At 36.9% G+C, this 23475-nt stretch overlaps 1 long non-coding RNA gene across 2 annotated transcripts; it reads right to left on the bottom strand.

The window, feature by feature from the left end:
* Positions 1-4854: 4854 nt before the first annotated feature.
* LOC147577218 (uncharacterized) lies at positions 4855-18562 on the bottom strand. 2 transcript variants are annotated; one of them, XR_015240037.1, is made up of 7 exons: positions 17918-18562; positions 16725-16945; positions 15611-15722; positions 14066-14150; positions 12777-12917; positions 11385-11485; positions 4855-5663 (listed from the first exon to the last, which is right to left on the bottom strand). It is a non-coding gene; the product is annotated as an uncharacterized LOC147577218 (long non-coding RNA). The 2 variants fall into 2 exon arrangements; XR_015240038.1 differs by having other exon boundaries at positions 16777-16945.
* Between the last annotated feature and the right edge of the window lie 4913 nt (positions 18563-23475).

The raw sequence follows: 23475 nt of genomic DNA, 5'->3' as shown, positions 1-23475 counted from the left end.
CACACACACACACACACACACACACACACATTGCCTTATTGCTTTATGTTAGCATTGGATTTCAGACTTAGGCCTTTATAGGCTGATGCTTAGAAGAGATTATAATTGAAAGGAGAGAGAAAAATGCTAGCAGGTAGAATTGAAGAGTGATCATTCTGGGAAGGCAAGAAGCAGAGTCTCAGGAGAGGGAAGAGCAACGTCTCTGAAAAATTCACTTGCTTCGCAATATTGCCTAGAAATTACCCAAATCACACAATTCTATTTTAGTCAGTGGAGGGAGGTTAGAAATGTGCTGTGGCACAATGGCTGGCACATAGTAGGGACTCAATAAATATTTATTTAATGAATGGATGAAGGAAGAGTAAGCAGCATGATTTATCATTGTCTTTTATCATTTATTTTTCCCTACAAAATAAGGTCTACTTATTTAGATTAATATGCTCACTTTTTGTTCTTCCTCTCCCCACAAAAAGGCTGGGAGGTAAAAGGATAAAACAAATGTTTCAGCATAAAAACTATGTGCGATATTTGTGCAATATCTTTCCATCTGTACCTGCTGTGCATAATTTCAGAATTCACTGCTTTCATCAAGTAAAGAAAACCCATTTGCTCTTTCATCTGTGTATCATCTCACACTAATTTTCATCAAAACCAGCCAAACCTTTATGGACTACCAGTCCCCAGGATTCCTGCAGGACTCCCCTGTCTGCCTCTGATATAAGCAGAATTAGGCTCTGAGTCTGAACTGTGAAAAATTTGAGTTGTTTTTGTAAGCTACGGTAAGCACAGTGTTTATATCTGGAAAATTGACCTATCGATTATTGATGATTGTTTTCCTAAACAGAGAATCTCATGAATTTCACATGCTTTTGACTTTTTTGGTCTTTAAAACTCTTATTCCAAATCTGACATCTTCTGTGTGCATCAAGCGGACCAATCTTAAATACAAAGAAATGCGACCTATTATTATCTCATATTCATGAGAAAATAAATGCCATTGCTCTATGCATCCTACCTCTTTTTTAGGAAGTTGTCCCTCTTCATACCAAATCCTCATTCATTTACTTATGAAGTTCTTTGTCTCAGCTGACACTGTGATCTGTTCTTCGTTAAATTTGAACACTGACTCATTATCTGTTGCCATGGATGATGAGATGACAATGCTGCTCCGGAAGTTGATGATACTCGCCTAGGTCTACATCAAAGCTGCCAATATTTATTGCTGAGAGTACTGCCTCTACAAGAGCTAAAATAGCTATGGTTTGAGCACAGAGTCTTATCACTGGAACAGCCATGATGCCGGGTCCCAAGGCCATAGAAAATTTAATAAGCCATTCATATGCCAAGGCCACATTATGTATTCTGTAACTTACCTTATTCTAAAATAATGACGTATTTCATATCAAAATGACATCAATCATTTTCCCTTATTTAAATTTCAGTGCACTGAATGCTTTGAGTTCTGTGCTTTAAAAATCTTACAGCCTCGATTTATTATGGTTTTGGCTCAAATGCCTTAGTGGCAAATGTTGTGTATATTGGGGAGAAAGGAAATCCATGAGGAAGTCAATTGGGGTAGTCTAGTAAAGGAACAGTGTAAACTAAATTCTGCCATTTTTCTCAGCCTTCCATGACAAATCCATTGTTTGCTTGGTCTCTGTCTTCCCACAAGATGAATTCGCTCTAAAGGGACCTTATGAATCCCTGAAAAGTTTAACTCCCTGGTGTTTTATCCTCAAGCCTCCCTAGTTACTTCTATATGTATTAACTCATGATGAGAGATAAGACACCATCATACCACTTCCATTCCACTATGTAAAAAAGGTTTCAGGTACTAAAGGTTTTACGGATAGAGTCTCAGTCAAATATGGGAATATTATATGTCAGCTTCAGTGACAAAACAAACCTTAAATATAACAATATTTGTTTTATATCTTAAATTATAATTTAACTGAAAAGAGAACAATCCTATCGGTGTCATCATCTTCAAGCAAAAGAGTACAGAGCTGAGTGTACAGTCATTGTTAAAATGAAAGAAAAGTACATAAATCAGAACACTAAAAAAGACGATTATAGATTTGGAGGAGAGAGAGAATGGAGGACCAAGCTTAAAATTATAGGAATTTCAGAGTGAAAAAAAATAGAAACAGACAAAATAATGAATGACATAATAGAAGAAAACTTTCCTGAGCTAAAGAAATTCTTCATTCTATAGATTAAAAAGGATCAATAAGTTTGTAACAAATGATTTAATCAGGTATGCTTTTGTAAAAGTACACATGCCTAAATTCAATCTCTGAAGATTCTGATTGGTTGATAACTGTATTTTTTAAATGCTTCACAAGTGATTCTGATATATATCCTTAGTTTCACAATGATTCTTCTAAACATACTTGTTATAGAAAAGAATAAGTATAATGTAGTTTTTTTTTTTTTTTAAATTGAAAGAAGTAGAAGGGGAAAAGGAGGAAGAAGAAAGGAAAGAAAGAAGAGAAAGATAGTTGATGTTTTAAAATCAGGAAGAGAGTAAGTAAGAATGGTTTAAATGAGTTAAAATTTAAATAAATTTTAAATTTATTATTATTATTACTTTTTTTTATTTTGAGAGAGAGAAAGCAAGGGAGGGACAGAAAGAGAAGCTCAGGCAGGCTCAGCACTGTCAGTTCAGAGCCTGACACGGGGCTGGATCTCCTGAACTGTGAGATCATGATCTGAGCCGAAATCAAGAGTTAGATGTTTAACCAACTGAGCCACCCAGGTGCCCCAATTCTTACCTATTTTAATATGAGTTTCACATATATTGTAAAAAATTAATAAATCAATAAATAGTAATATCACATCACCTGGAGAAAAAAAGTTAATCACTGAAAAACAGTTACAATTGTTACAAGTGGTTTCCTCTATAGGTTAAGTCTTTTGGTGCGAAGGACAGGTAAATATTATAAGACTGTACATAACAGTTTTATTATTCCCATGCACTATTTTCAAATAAAATGCTAAAAAATGAAAAAGTGATATCATTTTATTTATAATAATTACTAACACTTATTGAACATTTATTCTTTCCATGTTACAACCATACTAAACACTTTAACTGTATTACCTATTTAAACATTGAAAAAATCCCTATATAGTAGGTAAAATTATACCTATTTTCCATAGGAATAAACTGTGGCTTAATGAAGTTAAGTAACTTGTCTAAGGTCATAGAACTAAAAATTTCTTCTAGAGTTAACATAAATATCAATGCTTATGATAATTGTACATAATAATTAGAAACCTCTTTCATATCAACATGTTTATCATATTTTAGTAGTATTTTGAGAAAATAAACTTTTACTTCAATTTTACACTTTCAGAAATATGCTGAAATTTGCTAATATGCTAACTGCTAGTTTTCATTTTGTCCAGATTATGTTAATTTTCTTTTTTTTTTTTTTAATTTTTTTTTTCAACGTTTATTTATTTTTGGGACAGAGAGAGACAGAGCATGAATGGGGGAGGGGCAGAGAGAGAGGGAGACACAGAATCGGAAACAGGCTCCAGGCTCTGAGCCATCAGCCCAGAGCCCGACGCGGGGCTTGAACTCACGGACTGTGAGATCATGACCTGGCTGAAGTCGGACGCTTAACCGACTGCGCCACCCAGGCGCCCCTATGTTAATTTTCTTAACAAACGTAACACAGTAATGAACACATTATAGAAGGTGTCACTTTCACATTTCTCCAGAGAGTCTCAAGGTTGCAACATCATTATTGAGAGACTGTCAAATATCAAAAAACAGCTTTCCTTTGGAAAAACAAAATTCAAGTGACTTTGCCTTCTTTTTTTTTTTAGCTTAGTTTCTCACCTCTTCTTCACTGTTTTTCTTCTGCATTCCTGATCTTCAAAGAAAATTATTATTCTCTGACATTCAGTATGAAGAAATATATAAAGCTGATTCTTCCAGAGAACCAAAATATTACACCAAAAATAACATAAAATGAGTCAAACTGTGGAGTGAATGTCTGTCCAAACATTCCTCTAGGACAGGGATTGGCAAACTCTGACCCACTGGCCAAATGCAGCCCAGTGCCTGGTTTTGTTTTTGTACATCTTGCCAGCTGTAATTGGTTTTCATAATTTAAATTGGTTGGGGAAAAAAAATTGAAGAATAATATTTTGTGACATGTGAAAATTATGTGAAATTTACATTTCAGTGCCTATAAATAAAGTTTTATTGGAGCAGGGTCTCACTCCTTCATATATATATTATCTATGACTGCCTTTATGCTACAACAACAAAGTTATATTTGCCGAACAGACTAGATGCCTCTGAGAGCCTATAATACTTACTATCTGGAACTTTGCAGAAAAAAAAATTACCATATTCTGCTCTTGGACAATGAAAACTTTCTAAGTGTCAGTACTAGCTATTATTAATGGAGAATAAACACTGTCCAGTTTTAGAGGTCTTAATAACATCATCACCACTTTCAGGCAAATAACAAACCAAAAGTTACAATGCAGATGTAACCTACTCAGGCATTTACATGAATTCACACAAACTATTAAGAAGACAAATGTAGTGAGCAAAAAGTTCATTTTTATTTTGTGATATTTAGATATACACTGGATACACCTCAAGTTTGTTGGAGACATTATCTCCCATAGTTCCATTATTTTCAATAAGAAGACAATTGCTTCTGTAGGAAGAAAGCATATCCTGCTACAGCTGTATCAACAGAATATTCTTTTCTTTTGGAATGCAGCTGACATTGCATGTCAAGTTTGACATACTTGGCCAATGATGCAAAATATGACCTTCAATGCCCATGAGCATAAGTTTGGAAGACTTCCCCTGAATGAGTTTTATTTTTTTTTTAATTTTTTAAAATTTTTTTTGGAGGAAGGGGGCTGGAGGATAGAATTACGGGTCCTTATTTTTTGATTTTATAATTTATATGCTTTATTTAATTCACAATTCTATAAAGTATTTGATTAAAGTATTCAATCTTCTACAACATTTTTCTTATGTAGAGATTTTAAACGCTATATTTAAACACTAAATATAGATTTTTAACACTATAGATTTGGAGTTTAAACTAAGTACTAATCACTGACCATGGTCAATGTCAGGGGAGATTTCTAAGAATTGTTTGCTATTGAATTCAGAATATTCCTCTAGCAACCATCTATTCAAATAAACACTGTTTTGATTTTTAGCATTCATAAATTCTCTTAGTGAACAATAAACAAGAACAGCAATAACAACAACAATAATATTTCCATGTTTCAAATGTGTTCTTAAATGGTTCCACCTAAATCTCCCAAACTCCAGGTCTGGAAACACTTACCGATAATAAAATAACTTTCAGTTGGTTAATCTAATATTCTTGGTCTATACTAGCATTAAAAAAAACATAATTTAACTGAGTAAACTTGAAAGTCAAATTGGCATTATTCAACAATTCATGAATTGGGGAGCATCCCATCTAGCAAATTGAGAGGAGATCCAAAAAGCTGTACAAAATGGAAGAATTTAATAAACAGAAGGGGGCAGGGGCAAAGAAAGAGAGGCTTACCTCATCTTCTGGGGGGCGGGACAGGAGGGATCTGTCAGGCAGGTTTCCTTACTATTGCTGACCAGGAAATTTCAGATTGACTGGGTTAAGATACGATTACTGGGAAAAAATAAAACTGCAATTAGGTTAGGTACCAAGTCTTGGTTTGCTGAGGGCATTTAGCACAGCTGACTCCGTTTTGGACCTGTTTCTTTTTTAAACACCAGCAAACCCATCTTAATTGTCATTTTAAGTCGTTACAATAAAAGCCTACTGAATGTTGAAGACTTATCTATCATAGTTATATTATAAAGTTATATATAGTTAGCCTATAGTACATTGACAAGCAGATAAGCTACATTCTCTGACTTCTAGAAGAACTAAACACAATTTATATGCATATGAAATTGGAGGCTGATATGCACCTGTCTAAATAAATAGACACTTGCTTTATAGTCACTGTGAAGAGGTACTGAGACGAAGGCATTCAGAAAGTCCCATTCTCTGTGTGAGCATTAACAAACTGAAGAGCAAATATAACTTTATCCATTGTCCCCAAAAGAACAATGACATCACTAAATTATTACTGTAGGAATTAAAATATTTTCCTAGAAGATCTAAATCGCAGGATGGTGAATGAAACACATTTTACACGGTCTTTCACTTCTTTGACCTATTGAAAGTGCCCAATGTTGTTTATGCTTACCCTGAAAGTCAAGAGTGCCTTGTGAGGTATTAAATAAATCCTGCCTTTCTTGAAATGATGTAGTTTTACATGATAAGTATACTTTTGAGAAAAAAAGGTGAGTAATGTTCCTTCAAGTGACACTGGACTTCCCACCAAATCCTGCTCACCATAGAGGGACTCTAAACAGGTGATTTCTGGGGCGCCTGGGTGGCTCGGTCGGTTGAGCGTCCGACTTCGGCTCAGGTCATGATCTCACGGTCCGTGAGTTTGAGCCCCGCGTCGGGCTCTGGGCTGACGGCTCAGAGCCTGGAGCCTGCTTCCGATTCTGTGTCTCCCTCTCTCTCTGCCCCTCCCCTGTTCATGCTCTGTCTCTCTCTGTCTCAAAAATAAATAAACGTTAAAAAAAATTTAAAAAAAAACAGGTGACTTCTGCCTAGACTTCCCCTTCCGCTCTACAGAGGACATCACTAAGATGCACCAGGTTCTACCTGCCATCCATTTCTTCTTTTGTTTTTGTCACAAACAGGTGGCCAAAACAGGTTGTTCGTTAGAAGAAACACCTCCAAGTTGTTGCCACCTTCTATAGATTATCTAAAGACATTATTTGTGGGTTTCTCTTTTAAAAAAATTAAAGAATAAATGCCTAGAATCTAAAACAGTCTTCGCAACGCTCAATTCTTTCCAGTCTCTCTGAATGAGATGCTATTGCAAATGTAAGTTCCGATAATTCATCACCTTAAATCATTGGTCTGAAAGAGCAGGACAAGACTATTAGAAGTGTTTTCAACATATTGCACTAAAAAAAGTGTCAGTATCTCTCCTTTCTCTGACTTCAAGAGAATCACACGGATGGGACATTGGAAGTAGTGGTTTTGGGTGCATATGGCAAACCTCCCATCTCCAAGTTTATGATGAATGTCAGTGAAGTTTGTGGCTGGATAACAGTAGTCCTACATCAAGGAGATTTATGGGGAGGATGCATTTAGTATTATTCATGAGCCACTTAACAAGCTTCAGCCAAGGATACAATATAGCCTTTGTTTATAGTCCCAGGAGGTCTTTAGAAGGCCTTTGAAAATTGAAGAGATTTTTTGATAAATGGCAGAGGATCTTGAGGTGGGCCTGAAAGCTATAAGTGTATTTTCCTGTTAACTTGAAGAGTCCTACATTTCATCCTAACTTCCCTGTTTCCTCAATAAAAAATTATCAGATATTCTGCTGGTATTTTATTTTGCTATTGTTCTGCTACATTAAATAACCAAGAGGGACACATTTTGTAGAAAAATGTTCATTTCACTCTCTATTACAGGAAGTTGGAGCATCTTAACAGGCTATCCAGACTATTTGAACAGAAATGAAGCAACATATGTTTGAAACTGTCTTTTATATTATATTCTTTATGTTTATGACCCACATTCTTCTCAATGAATCATTATTTATGGCAACTTATGTGTATAATAGTTTCGACTTAACCAAGAACTTCAGTTCTGCAGCTAACTGAAAGATCTGGGAATCAGACAATTGCACTGGTGTGGCGGGGTTGAATTAAATTAGGAAAACAATTCCACCAGTCTTATTAGTGTGAGAAAGAGTAGATGCCTGATAGAACTGTTAACTAAGGGCTGTAGTTGACATATTTAGACAGGAATTGTTAAAATATTTTGGAATATCACTGGCTTTCTGAGCAATTTACAACCAAAAAAAAAAAAATTGTGACCATGTTAATAAGCAGGAAATCAAAGTACTTTTATTTTAATGAAAACAGAGAACATGACAAGGATTTCACCTTACTTGATTCTTAAAAGTGCTTCAGAAGCATGTTTATTCAATCCATTTTATGGCCACTTTGCATAGGGTGTTGGATTGGAATGTGCCTGAGTCTACAGTTTGAGCTTTAAAAAATAACCATATTGTTGAAGAGGGAAACCTCATCGGAACGGTGTGGCTTATATGTTTTATTTTATATCTGATGCTTTTTATGCAGAAAGCTTTATGCTACATAAACTGCTTCACTCTCAAGCCCATTCTTCCCTCCAATTTCAATTATGGAGCCACTCAAACCGCAAGAGGTAGGGCCTCAGACTTCCTGTCCCCTACAGTGTCTAATATCACTCCAGCGTGGAAGCAACTCACAGAATCATCTGGCTTAAGTCCATTATTTATTAGATGCAGACACAGACAAGTTACTTACAAAACATCACACCATTTGTGAGGTGCAGGAAACTTCTTTATAAGAGTTTCTTTTTTAATGTTCGTTTATTTATTTTAAGAAAGAGTGAGAGTGTGCAAGCGTCAGGGGAAAGGGAAGAGCAGAGACAGAGGGAGAGAGAGAGAATCCCAAGCAGACTCCACGCTCAGTGAGGAGCCTGACACAGGGCTCGATCCCACAACTGTGAGATCATAACCTGAGCCAAAATCAAGTCCCATGCACAACTGACTGAGCCACCCAAGAACCTGTGAGGGTTTCTTAATCTATCTCTTATCAAATCCCAGAGATGTTTGAGGATGGTTTAAGTGCCCTGTGAGACAGTCAGCAAAACTATTAAATCAATGTGCCTGGAGAGAACACATTTTTAAGAAGACATATCTCGGGGCGCCTGGGTGGCTCAGTCGGTTAAGCGGCCGACTTCGGCTCAGGTCATGATCTCGCGGTCCGTGAGTTCAAGCCTCGCGTCGGGCTCTGTGCTGACAGCTCAGAGCCTGGAGCCTGTTTCAGATTCTGTGTCTCCCTCTCTCTCTGCCCCTCCCCTGTTCATGCTCTGTCTCTCTCTGTCTCAAAAATGAATAAACGTTAAAAAAAAATTAAAAACAAAAAAGACATATCTCATAACTGCTTGGACTTTAAACCAAGTTTAAAATATAGCAATATCGAAGCATCGAAATTTAAATATAGTGTGGCTGTTGAAAAAAAAATGTGAAGCCGTCATAAACAATCTACTGGCTAGATACTGAAAAATACACCACTTTAAATAATTCAACACACACAAAAGACATGCTAAAATAATTTGAAGGTTAACACATAAAAGCAGGGACAGAGAGAGGAGGGAAAAAGAAGGCTCACTCAAAAATTCTATTAATCCTCACTAATGTTCTGTTTGGCCTCCCCTAGGCACTAATTCTTCGGGAGAATGCCAAAATGCTAGATGATATTACCTTGAGTTTCCTGAGCAGAGAGCTCCTTTTAATAGTATGATACAGCAATGTTTATGTTATAAAGGCTAGCAAGTAAACAGGGGATAATGTTTGTAAAGTGGAAAGTCAATCTGGAGTTCATGAAAGGTATTTTGTTTACACCTCAAATAAGCTCGGTAGCCGGCCAAATAATTATCATGGCCTTCCTTCATTGTTGACATCAATTGCCATTAATACATGCAATGAGGAATTTTGCTGGGGCCAGCATTTTAAAATTGAAGACCATCTCTAGGAACATACTTGTTTATTAACTCCTGTGGCCAGTGGCACCAGCCCTAGCGTGGGCAGTGAAAATGGTGCATTTCTTTACTTTAGCTGCTGGCACTTTTTAACATCCCGCTAATTCAAATCTTCAGACTAATAATCTATATTGGGCAAGGCAAGCGTGCTTTAAAGCAAGGGTGCTGACAGTTTGCAGATAAAGGGAGCAAATGTCTTTTAAAAATCGCTACAGGTGCTTATCTTGTTCTGTCAAGGCAGTGATTAGAACACGCAAATATGATCGGGTTCACTGATCAAGGTGATGTGAGTGACTGCCAACAGAAGCCCCCGACATAAAGATCCGGGCCTGGTATTATGTCTGTTTTCAAAGTTAAACTTATCCATATAATCATTTCTTTGGCTGAAATAGAGATCATCTCTAGAGGTGACAAGCAGTTGGCCCTCTCTCTCTGCAGAATTTTATCTCCTTGTTAATAAGAAGTGATTCCATGCCCAAATGTAAAGTTTGTATTGGAAGTAAAATTCTTTTTTCCTTCTGTAAACGTCACAGAGAATCAGTTTCAAGATCTTGAAAATGTTGTAGGTTTTCATATTGAAATTCACATAGAAACATAGTGGGATGTATATGTTCCTGATGTGAGTTCCCACTTATCATCCCTCCCCTCTTTCCAGAAGGACCTATCAGCTTGGAAAGCTGTGCTCCGACTTTGGGTTCAGGCTGCAGACAGGTCAGAGTGAATTCCAGGCGGAAGCAAATGGAAAGTGGAGAAATGGAAGCAAAGATGAGAGAGCAGAGCAAAATCTGTCTGAGACAGAATCAACTCTCGTCAGATGATTAGACTTCTAACCATTGCAATCCATTCCCCTTTATTCTTTCCTTCGTTCGCTACTCGTTTAAGAGCTCGGACTACTGAACACTGAAACGGGTAACTCAGGAGTTTTTTAAAAAGAAAAAGAAACCTGGGCCCCTGCCTCCAAGGAGGTTATGTGGGAGACACCTGCATGCAAGTGGCCCTAGTAATAATTTAATGCCTACCGTGTTCCATGCTTCACATAAATTAACACTTTAACTCTCTTATCAAGCTTGCAATGTAGATACTATTTTGATCTCCATTTTACATTTGAAGAAACAGGGCCTAGAGAGGTTAAATAGTTTGAGCACACACAGCTGGTAAACGAGAAAGCCAAATTTCAGACCTGGAGGCACGAGGTCAGGTTCTTACCCCTCAAACCACCCTGCCACTTAACCTACGAGGGACAGACAAGAGAGTAAGAGACACAGGTGGGGGTGCAGGAGGGGGTGCTGGAGGAAGAGGTGTGAGGAGCATGTAGATGGATATGATCAAAGAATCATTTCGGAGGAAAAGAAGGACAGGGGTTGGAACTTTATATTTGACTGACAGTTCCTGGAAAGAAGCAAAGAGGCCTTGTAACGGTTTTGAAAAAAAGATTTTCATTTCCCTCTGCTTGTATGTATGTATTGTGTTAACCTTCCCCTTGGTATCAGTTTTTCAGCAACCTGAAATTTGCAGTGAATCTCTCAACAAAAAGGCTATTCTGTAATCATAATTTAGTTTATCTGGAAAGTGTGACTGCACTTCTCAAAACACAGACATGACTTCTCAACAGCCATGGTTATTTTGGAGGTTAAACACCTGGATAAAACAGGAAATAGCTGCCTTGTTCCTAGTTATCTAAATTTAAATTTAATGAAATTTAATGAAAAGACGTGTTTTTACCCTTTTTCTCTTGTTTCTCTGCAGTTTGGCCCAAATCGCCTCAATAGTCTCCCAGTTGTGATTTACACTTCAGCGGTTAGGAAAGCTGAACACTGTTGGCTCTGAAAAACGAGTAAGCACAGAAAATGGGAGGAAAGGTTTTGCATTTGGTCAAAAGTATATTCCTATAAAATTCTATGCAGACAAAGTAAAGGGATGTTATTTGATAGAATGTGCTATTTGAAGCAACAACTTTTGGTTGGAGGCATTTTACACTCATGGTCATAGACAAATATTGCCTCTCCTTTCCTTCCTTCTTCCACAACAAATGTGTATGTTAACTAGAAGCCGACTGTTTCAGGAGATGCTATATTGAATTGTAGGATAGTAAGAAAGTCGTGCAGCTGATATACTGTGAGGGGAGCAGCTTAACAGCAGCTTTAACTGATAATTCCTAGTTTTCTGCAGGCTCATTAGTGTGAACAGTGCGGAATTGGTGAAACACTGTCCTAATCAGTACAGTTGTAGGTTAGGCATTAGACGTTAGGGTTTCCAGAAATTGGACCCCTGATAGCTCTTAGAACTAGAGCCCATGTCTTATTTCACTGTCCCAAACCACTGGAAAAAATAATAGCCACAGCATGTTTAATTTCACTGTCTTGTAAGTATTTGGGGGGAAAAATCTTTTAAAATCACTTTTGGATTTTCATTAATATCTCTTATAATCTCTTGAGAAATTTCTAGCAAAGCAGCCAGCGTGTATGTGATAATCACAAGGTGTGGATTATAACGGAGTATACTTTTGTGTGCTTTTTATTCAGGTGCCTACCATGTCACAAGGATAGTATTCATAATTTGTGTTCTCCCTTCTCAGATTTTCGTAAAAATTGCCTTATACGTCTACATTTTATTTGCCGGAACATGATTATAATTTTCCACTATTTGTGGACTAAATGGAGTTTCGGAATTCAACCCAGTGGTCACCTAATACTTCAAATAATGAAAATAACATGAAAAACAACCAAGTATTCTGCAACGACATGAAGTGTGAAAGTTTAAGTATTCTGGTGACAGCCTGTAACAAGAATGGAAAGTGGCATACCATTAATCAAGTTACTTGATATGTTGTAAAAAGGTAGAATTGGTGGAAAACACAGATATTTCCACGATATTCTCAAGACAGTAATGTCTGCAGGTATTCTTGTGGAGCCTTCGTGCTGAGGACCCTTTTGTCCAAAGCATTTTAAGAAGGTCTCCTGTGAGCCCTTTTCATTAATCACCGGCATAGTCCACACAGGAGTTTGCCAAAACGGCTGGAGGAGAGTCTTGTGTTGAGAGACCTTCAGAAACAGATGACAAGAGCACCCCAGCCCCGAGACGGGGTCATGTAGAGTGGAAATATGAGCTCCTCACCCTTGACCCCGTTGCCTCTTTATTTTGATTCCTTGAACAATGCACGGTTGGCAGGCACAAGCGGTGGCCGGTCCTTCTTTCTTTTGTTAGGCTTGGGAAAAACTCAGGGCAGCTCACTGTGACTCCCACCTAAGGGCTTGCCTGGTTTTTAATTAGAAAGAATTACAACTCACACCATATTTTTTCAAATCATGGTTTTTGAAATGACCCAAGCAATAACACATTTTTCAAATTTCCACAGTCACATGAACTTGTTACACAGCACCATTTATTTTATGAATGAGAATTTTTCGGTGGATCTGCTCGCGTATTTAAACTGTAGCTGTTGTGTCTCTCGGAGTTAATGTCTTTTCGAAGTGGTTCCACAAATGCTAGTGGACCCAGATCATAGGAGGACATTAAGAAAAAGGACTGCAACTCTAGAAGAACAAGATTAACATTATCTACCTATCTATCTATCTATCTATATATATATATATATATATATGTCTTGGAGAAATAACAGCAACAAAAGTTATAGCAATTTCTCATACAACTACCCATTCAAGTATGACCCCGTAGCAAAAATTATAAGTACATCTCTTTCTAAAAACACAGCTTAACCTAATTTACTACTAAAATAATCTGATCCCCTTTATAGTTGATGATTCTGAGATTCTAAAAGCTTGTGTATGTGTTGCCCCAATCAAGTGAGTTGCCATGGGCTTTTGTCCAAGGAAAATAAAAAAATGTAGCATACAAAGAAACTGTGGAGTAAATGTCACATGGCTTTGGTCCCAACAACTCAAAGAAGAATAAGCAGAGAGTTAATACAACTAACATTCTGGTACATAATACCAGAAAAAAAAAGAAGATCCTGCTTTTCTATTTTTCCTAGAGAAATATTTGTCCCTGACTTCCCTTTCTTTTTTTGTTTTTTTTTTTTTTTCAGTTTTCCCCTACCACTTCTTCCTGTTCCCACACAAACAGAAATATTGAACTCACTGTTACCATTTTCAGTGAGAGCTGTTTCACTGGTTAGTATTTACATCCCATAATCTGCCTAAACTTTCGAAAAGTTCCTCGGGGTTATTATGGAGCTGGTGCTAGCAAATCTATGTCACATGCGGCCAAAGTAGTTCCATTTGTTCGATTGCAGCTCAGATTCGAGCACAAGCACCAAGGTTGATTATTTTCATTATGGGTTTGAAATTTTAACAATTCCCTTAGCATTTAATGAGACTTTAAAGTAGACTTCACACTTAGTGTTGTTTGTTTTTTAGGCTACTCCATAAATGCTGCATCATCACCTCCCCAATTAGGTGTGTGGCCAAAAAATAAATTAAATGGGATACTTTTCTTCTCTTTGGAACGCATGATTCCTGTCCTGGCACCCTGGAAAAGTGGAAGAATGCATTATGCAATTATTCGTTCACTTAAAAAACACCATGTCTATCAAAATACTTTGTGCCATGTTATTTTTCATCTCAACTACCTACTAAAAAAATGGAAAGAAGCAGGTCTGGGGAGGAAGATTATGGCATGTAAGGTGAAACATCCAAATGTCAAACTTTGGAAGGCAGTTAGAAGTGTGGGCCTGAAACCAGAGCTGATATCCGGAGAATGGACACGTTCACAGGGGAGATATTTTAGAGACAATAGAAAAGATGCTAGGACATATGACTTCCATAAACATCCTTATGTTTTTTCACAGTAGTAAAGATAAATTATTGCTTTTTTTCCAGATTTGAAAGCATACTGCAGCGCCTTTAATTTAAAGCAAAATAAGTCCGTCAGAAAGATCTCATATGATTTCATTCATATGTGGAATTTGAGAAACTTAACAGATGAGCATAGGGGAAGGGAAGGAAAAAATAAGATAAAAACAGAGAGGGAGGCAAACCCAAAGATACTCTTAAATCCAGAGAACAAACTGATGGCTCCAGGTGGGGGTGGATTAAATGATGGGCACTGTTATATGTAAACGATGAATCACTGGGTTCTACTCCCGAAGCCAAGTCTACACTGCATATTAACTAACTTGAATATCAATTAAGAAATTTAAAAAATTAGGGGCGCCTGGGTGGCTCAGTCGGTTGGGTGTCCGACTTCGGCTCAGGTCATGATCTCGCGGTCCGTGAGTTCGAGCCCCGCATCGGGCTCTGGGCTGACCTCTCAGAGCCTAGAGCCTGTTTCGGATTCTATGTCTCCCTCTGTCTCTGACCCTCCCCTGCTCATGCTCTGTCTCTCTCTGTCTCAAAAGTAAATAAATGTTAAAAAAAAAATTAAAAAAATAAATTTAAAAAATTTTTAAAAATAAAAAATATTCTCTATATTAATATACTACTCTCTTTATCATAACCTAAGGGATTTCATAAACTGACATTTCCTAAGAAAACCTAAAAAATATCATGACACCGTGCCGATTTTTAAAAAGATTCATTTTCCAGTTAATTAAGCAGAGTTCAACATTGCCTCCTATCCTCTCTGTGCTTTTCATTGCGGCTTCTATTTTTCATGAGAACTCTCCCTTTTCAATTATTATTTCCTTTCCATTTGTCTTCAGCTTGGCCCCCTCTCTCTCACATGCCAAGGGTGGGTCCCCATCCCTATTTAAAAATGCTTACACCTCTCCAATTTACAATCAAACAAAAACCACAATTCCGTCCCTCATTCCACCTCTTACTGTATTCCTTTTAACAGCTAAACTTCTAGAGTTTGGTGTCTGTATTTCCACACACCACTTCATTTGCACCCATGACAAGCAGCCTTCTATGTCTACAAACCCATGGAAATTAGCATCACTAGCAACTCCCCGCTGGCTAAATCTAACCTAAATCCCCAACCTCACTCACCTCTGTAGCATATGACACTATGGACGATTTCTTCTTCCCCAGACTCCTCTGACAGCACACTGGTCTGAGCCTCCTTCCCATCCTTTTAAAAACTGTGTGTCTTGAAATTGTTCTGAACAAACCAAAGTTGCAAGAATTATGTAAATAATTCCCTTTACCCAGAATCACCTGTTTGTAATATGTCGTTTCTTTTGTCCTGTCTCTTCTTCTCAATAGATGATAGGTAGATAATATATACCAAGTTTTTTCCTGAATGTTTTCAGCAAAAGTTACATACTTCCCATTACCCCATGTCACTTCTATACGTATTTCCTAAGAACAAAAATATTCTTGTACATCTCCACAGTACAATGATCAAATTCAGGAACTAAGTATTGGTATAAAACTGTTACCAAATACAGTCCATTTTCTTAATGAAGTTTATGGCTTCTTTCTTTGTACAGACTTTTGTGAAGAATTGCACAATGCATTTGCATAACTCTGGTAGTCTATTTAATATGGACAAGTTCCTCAATCTTTCTTTGATTTTTTTAAGCCATTGACGTTTTTTAAGAACATAAACGAATTGTTTTATAAAATGCTTTTTACCTTGTGAGAGTTCTCTCGTTTCCTCCATATTCAATTCAACTTTAAACATTTTGGGCTGGATGTACTGCATGAGGAATGTTATCTGCTTTTCAGAATATCAGATCTGGTGGACCATAATGTCCATTTGCTCCTTACTAGTGATATTAATTTGGATCAATTGGTTAAAGCTTATCTCCACTGTATGCTTATTATTTCTCTCTTTGTAGTAACAGTTGAGTGTCATTATTCAAAATAGTTATGTGTTATAGACTTTCTGTGAACACTGAGTTAGCAAGTACTGAACATTGCTTCCAAAGGAAATACAGGGTTAAGTGTCTGAGAGCCTCTAATCATAACATTTTCATCAACCAATCAATCCATAACTTTGTTTTATGAGTATTTCCATTTGTTTATTCAAAGACACTTTACTCAATATATGTTGTCAACTCATTAACATTAATTGAACACATGGACAACATTGTAATTCATGCCTGAAGAAACTTATCTAACAGTGTTTTCTCCACGAGTCACATTATAATGTTCTCACCCTTAAGACTTTCACTTTGGAGACAAGGTAAACAGCAAAATAACCAGCTCACTTGGTTAAGCATCCAACTCTTGATTTCAGCTCAGGTCGTGACCCCACAGTTTGCTGGTTCGAGCCCCAGTTTGCGGGTTCTGTGCTGACAGTGCACGAAGTCTACTTGGAATTCTCATCCTCCTCTCTCTCTTGCCTCTCCCCCTGCTTGCATGTGTGCTTTCTTTCTCCTTTCACAAGATAAATAAACTTTAAAAAAAAATTTAAAAACAGCAAAACAACCAATAAAAAGCACAAAAATACAAAAACCTGACAATAAATATACCTTGAAAAAGACTCTTGTTTACAGAACGACAGCTGAAATAAGAAGGCAGAGTATTGCCCTGTTCAACCTCAGATGAGAATGTGCACATTGGGGACTTCAGACTTTTTACCCTTTGGTGCATATCCATGAATGACTGAAAAAATGCTGTGAGTGTTGAACTTGGGGTTGCCTCCTTTTTTTTTTTTTTTTTTTTTAATTTTTTTTCAACGTTTATGGGACAGAGAGAGACAGAGCATGAACGGGGGAGGGGCAGAGAGAGAGGGAGACACAGAATCGGAAACAGGCTCCAGGCTCCGAGCCATCAGCCCAGAGCCTGACGCGGGGCTCGAACTCACAGACCGCGAGATCGTGACCTGGCTGAAGTCGGACGCTTAACCGACTGCGCCACCCAGGCGCCCCAAGGGGTTGCCTCCTTTTAAGGAGCAGGTGAATTCACAAATGTGGAATTTGTGAATAAGGAAGATGAACTGTAATAGTAGTTTGTGAGGAGATACTTGATATTATGTAAATAGACTGAACCTCATTTAACCTCTACACTCACCCTTGATTCTTTCTTCAATCAGTTTTTACAGTTATGGTTGCACAGTAGTGATTCCATCATTCTTTCTATGTTTATTAATCAGCACCTCGCTGTTAAGGAACAAGTTTCCCTTCTCCTCTATCTATCTATATATCTATCTACCTATCTTCTATTATTGTCAGTAGAAACTCGTGGAATCAACTTTTATTTAATGAATTCTAGTATATTACTATTGTCTGGGTTTATGGGAGTCCCTTCATGTTGGCTCCTGGATCCTTATGGCATTTCTACATCATCTTTTCAGTACCTATCTCCAATACCACCAATATTTCAAGCTTATCTTGAATCTTTCCTTACCTCCCTTGTCTTAGAAGTAGCCATCTTCTCAAGCACTGTGGCTTATTTCAGTGGGGAGTGTTCAGTGGAGAATGCTTCTTCCTGTCTTCCTCCCCTTGATGCCCTTTCACAGTCTCTTTCTGAAGTAGTCTTCTTCTGCCACCCCTTACATGCAGGGGTCTTTACGTTTCTGTTTTAGGCCTCTTCTCTTTGTACCTAAATAACTGCATCATATCCATCGCTGCATTTCTCTCTTGGGCATAGGAGCTGCCAACCCAACTTCAAAGATACTTGAGTGTCACAGATACTCAATCGATGAACACTTTTATGACCATGGGATAGGGATTAAGTCATCCCAAATTGTGTTTTACTCTGTGAATATGCTACTTTTGATGGATATTCTCTAGCCTTCAGTATATCTCGCTATATGTAATAATTCATCATGTCAGAATGGGTTCCTATTGTGGCCCCTTTCTTAGTTTTAGAATTATGTTTCCTAGAAAATTTGAACAAATCAACAAGTACGATTGTAAGATAACATACAGGACACCAAATTAAATTCAAATTTTGGGTAAACAATCAGTAAACATGGGAAACTATGTCCCAAATGAGCTTTAAAATTCCATGATTTATCTGAAATTCAAATTTAACTGGGTGTCCTATATTTCTATTGCTAAATCTGATTAGCCTAGTCAATAGATTATAAATATTTAATAGAATATAACATACGAAGTTATGTAAGTCACTCTCATATTATCTCAAAGTAAAAAGTAAAATTGTGTTGAAAACTTATCAACTGGTACTATAGAAAAGGATGAGAAAAAAAAGAAGATACAATTTTCCTGACAAGAGCCTCTGAATTACAATTTAATTTAAATTTAAAAGGTTTTTAAACATATATACAAATAAATTCAAGCACTGTTCATCACTGTGATGATGTAGCAGTAGCAGTGTTCCTCATTCTCAATGGTGAGTCGAGTGGGTTGGGCCACATGAAATAAAGCAGAATATGATTTGTGGAGGATGCCGGGTAGTTGGTGCAGGATGACATCTAATCTGCACCAATGCCCCAGGTCAGCCCTCTTAGAGGTAAAGACCTTTGCTTCCCAAGTACACACAAAGATTTGGACGGAGTGGAAAACTCTGTTGGGTAAACAGAAAAACAACACCAAAAGACCAAACAGTGGAAAGTACAAACAATGGATGTAATTTAATTCTTTCAATACATAACCCCAAATTCTAACATGTGAATTTTTGCAGTAATAATAAAATGGTTGAGGTAAAAGTGTACTCACTGATGTGGATTCATAGTGTGATGTCGCAGTTTGTTTTTCTATCAAAGAAGAAAGAAATAACCAATTAATTCAAATGTGTCTAAGATTTTAATGGTCATATCAGAATTGAGAACTTCAGTACAATCTCATCAAACTCACCTTTTTACTGGAATGTGCTTGAGTTTAATTAAAAAGAACAGATTCCAACTTTGAAGGTGTAAATTTCAGTTACCAATTTAAATGGGAAATACTCTAAGTTTTTAGTTAACCAGGCATAGGATATTTCTATTTTCTCTTAATAAGTTGACTCGACATTGCAAGTTTGTATAACTTGTACTAGAGTAATGGGTAGGAAGTTTAAGAGTCCTAATATTATATGACATTCAATTCTAGTTTATAAAATAAAATGGAGAAAAATGATAAAAAGAATAAAGAAAAAACTCTAGGGATATGATTCTCTCAACATGTATGCCATTTGAAAGTCATTATGGATAATAGTTTGCTGGGATGATGATTCTTTATTGACTTAAATTAGTTTTTATCTTTGTAAGAAGTCTACCTTACTAATTCTTTCATTAGCATCTACTGCATGCATGATTAACAACTGTATTCCTATTGTGGATACAGAGGCATGGTGATGGCCCCAAGAAGCCTAGGTCAATGGAATAGAAGCCATGGTTCTGTGTTGGTAAATGAGGTAGAGATACTGTAAATATTTCTACTCAATAAACTCTTAAGTTGTGTATGATTTTGATAGTTAAAAAGATGTGCTTAGATGTCCCCTTTCAATATATTTCTTGGTACAGTACTAGCCTACAGCAAGTGGAAAGAAAAGTGGCAAGTAGAGTTTTCTCCTTGACTTCTTTATTAAATGATAAATGAAGCGTTGATCTTTCCTATGTAGACATGCTTTTGTATGAGATATGCTTGACAATTCTGAAGAATTAATGGAAATCCGTATTCCATAAATCATTAAAACGTTTTCCTAGTTTGAGAGATTGTGACACATGGCAACAATATAGATCTGGTAATGGCGAATCTTACTCATTTAGTGCTTTTCTGGGATTTCACTATTTAGCTCACACTTTCCATAACAAAGTTCTCAATGGGAAATTACTAATCAATGAGCATAAAGTTTCAAGCAAGCAAGATGAATAAACTCTAGAGATTTGCTGTATAACATTGTACCCATAGTCAACAGTAATGATTTGTAAACTTAAAATTTTATTAAGAGGGTATTTAACATAGTACTGGAAGTCCTAGCTATAAGCAATCAGACAACAAAAAGAAATAAAAGCCATCCAAAGTGGCAAGGAAGAAGTCAAATTTTCACTTTTTGCAGACGACATGATACTCTATATAGAAAACACAAAAAAACTCCACCCCAAAACTGCTAAAACTGATAAATGAATTCAGTAAAGTCACAGTGTACAAAATCAATTCTATACACCAATAATAAAGGAGCAGAAAGAGAAATTAAAGAATCAATCTTATTTACAGTTGCATCCAAAACAATAAGACTCCCAGGACTACACCTAACCAAAGATGTACCCTGTACATCTGTACTCTGAAAACTGTAAGAAACTGATGAAAAAATTGAAGATGATACAAGAAAAATATAAAGACATTCCATGTTCACGGATTGGAAGAACAAATATTGTTTTAATGTCAATGCTACCCAAAGCAATCTACATATTTAATGCAATCCCTATCAAAATACCACTAACATTTTTCAAAGAGCTAGAATGAACAATATTAAAATTTGTATGGAACAATAAAAGACCCTAAATAGTCAAAGCAACCTTGAAAAAGAAAAGCAAAGCTGGAGGCATCACATTTCTGGACTTCAAGTTATACTACAAAGCTGTAGTGATCAAAATAATATGGTAGGGACACAAAAATAGACATATAGATCAATAGAACATAATAGAAACACCATAAATGAATCCACAACTATATGGTCAGTAAATCTTCAACAAAGCAGGAAAGAATATACAATGGGAAAAAGACAGTCTCTTCAACAAATGATGTTGGGAAACTGTTGGGAAACCAAATGGTGTTGGGAAACCAAGCTACGTGCAAAAAAAATGAAACTGGACCACTTCCTTACACCATACACAAAAATAAACTCAAAATGGATGAAAGACCTGAATGTGAGACATGAAACCATTAAAATCCTAGAGAAGAACATAGGCAGTAACCTCTTTGACATTGGCCATAGAAACTTCTTTCTAGATACATCCCCAGAGGCAAGGGAAATAAAATCAAAAACAAACTATTGGGACTATATCAAAATAAAAAACTACTGCACAACAAAGGAAACAATCAACAAAACTATAAGACAACCTGTGGGATGTGAGAAGATATTTGCAAATGACATACTGATAAAGGGTTAGTATCCAAAATATATAAACAACTTATCAAACTCAACACCCCAAAAATGAATAATCCAATTAAAAAATGGGCAGAAGACATGAACAAATGTTTTTCCCAAGAAGACATACAGATGGGCAATAGACACATGAGAAGATGCTCAACATCACTGATCATCAGAAAGAAATACAAATCAAAACTACAGTGAGAGATCACCTCACACCTGTCAGAATGGCTAAAATTAACAACACAAGAAGAAACAGGTTTTGGCAAGGATGTGGAGAAAGAGGAACCCTCTTGCATTGTTGGCGGGAATGCAAATTGGTACAGCCACTCTGGAAAACAGTATGTAGGTTCCTCAAAAAGCTAAAAATAGAACTACTCTATGTTCCATCAATTAAACCACTAGATGTTTACCAAAAGAATAAATACTAGTTCAAAGCGATAAATGCACCCTGATATTTATACCAGCATTATCAACAATAGCCAAATTATGGAACAGTCCAAGTGTTCATCAACTACTGGAATGGATAAAGAAGAAGTAATGTATATACACACACATACACACACACATATCTATATCTATGTATCTATATCTAGATATAGATATATAATGTCATTGCCAATGGCAAGATTTCATTCTTTATATCAAAAAGATATATAAAATTCTTTATATCAAAAAGAATGAAATCTTGCCACTGGCAATGACATGGATGGAGTTAGAGAGTATCATGCTGAGTGACATAAGTCAGTCAGAGAAAAACAAATACCATATAATTTCACTCACATGCATAATTTAAGAAATAAAACAAATGGGGCGCCTGGGTGGCGCAGTCGGTTAAGCGTCCGACTTCAGCCAGGTCACGATCTTGCAGTCTGTGAGTTCGAGCCCCGCGTCGGGCTCTGGGCTGATGGCTCAGAGCCTGGAGCCTGTTTCCGATTCTGTGTCTCCCTCTCTCTCTGCCCCTCGCCCGTTCATGCTCTGTCTCTCTCTGTCCCAAAAATAAATAAACATTGAAAAAAAATTAAAAAAAAAAAAAAAAGAAATAAAACAAATGAACAAAGAAACAAAAAAGACAGAGAGAGGCAAACCGAGAAATAGACTCCTAACTATAGAGAACACACTAACGGTTACCAGACCGGGGGGTGGCGAGGGTGGATTAGCTAAGTGATGGGGATTAAAGAGTGCACTTGTTTTGATGAGCACTGGGTGATGTATGGAAGTGGTGAATCACTATAATGTGATTCTACTATTACACCTGAATCTAATATTACACTGTATGTTAACTCTCCTGGAATTTAAATAAAAACTTAAAAGAATTGTTACAATGGTAGATCTCATGTTGTGTTCTTACCACGGTGAGACAAAATTTTTCAACGTTTATTTATTTATTTGGGACAGAGAGAGACAGAGCATGAACGGGGGAGGGGCAGAGAGAGAGGGAGACACAGAATCGGAAACAGGCTCCAGGCTCTGAGCCATCAGCCCAGAGCCCGACGCGGGGCTCGAACTCACGGACCGCGAGATCGTGACCTGGCTGAAGTCGGACGCTTAACCGACTGCGCCACCCAGGCTCCCCCAAAATTTTTAAAAAAGAAGAAAACAGAACTATAGATTAACATTACAGTTTTTTTGCTGTTTGATGGCATTCAGAAAATAAATACCTAAAAGGCACTCAGATAAATGTTTTGGAAAAGAATCCTGAGATATCAGGATAGAAGTTAATTTTTTTAGTGAACTAAGTCAAATATAGAAATGTCTAACTTCCAAGGTATTTAGTCCATATAGGGCCCTAAGACTATTTTTTTCCCTTATCTAATCTCAGTGAACGCTGGAGAATGCTGTAGAATTGGAATGGGCTGTCTGCAGCTATCATACATACTATTGTATCTTTTCCACAAAGAGCCTGATGTGTCTGTTGACTGATAAAA

The sequence above is a fragment of the Puma concolor genome, chromosome C2, assembly GCF_028749965.1.
Source record: "Puma concolor isolate L17-30 chromosome C2, mPumCon1.1.hap2, whole genome shotgun sequence".
Taxonomy (NCBI): domain Eukaryota; kingdom Metazoa; phylum Chordata; class Mammalia; order Carnivora; family Felidae; genus Puma; species Puma concolor.
This window is presented reverse-complemented; position numbering and strand designations above follow the sequence as displayed.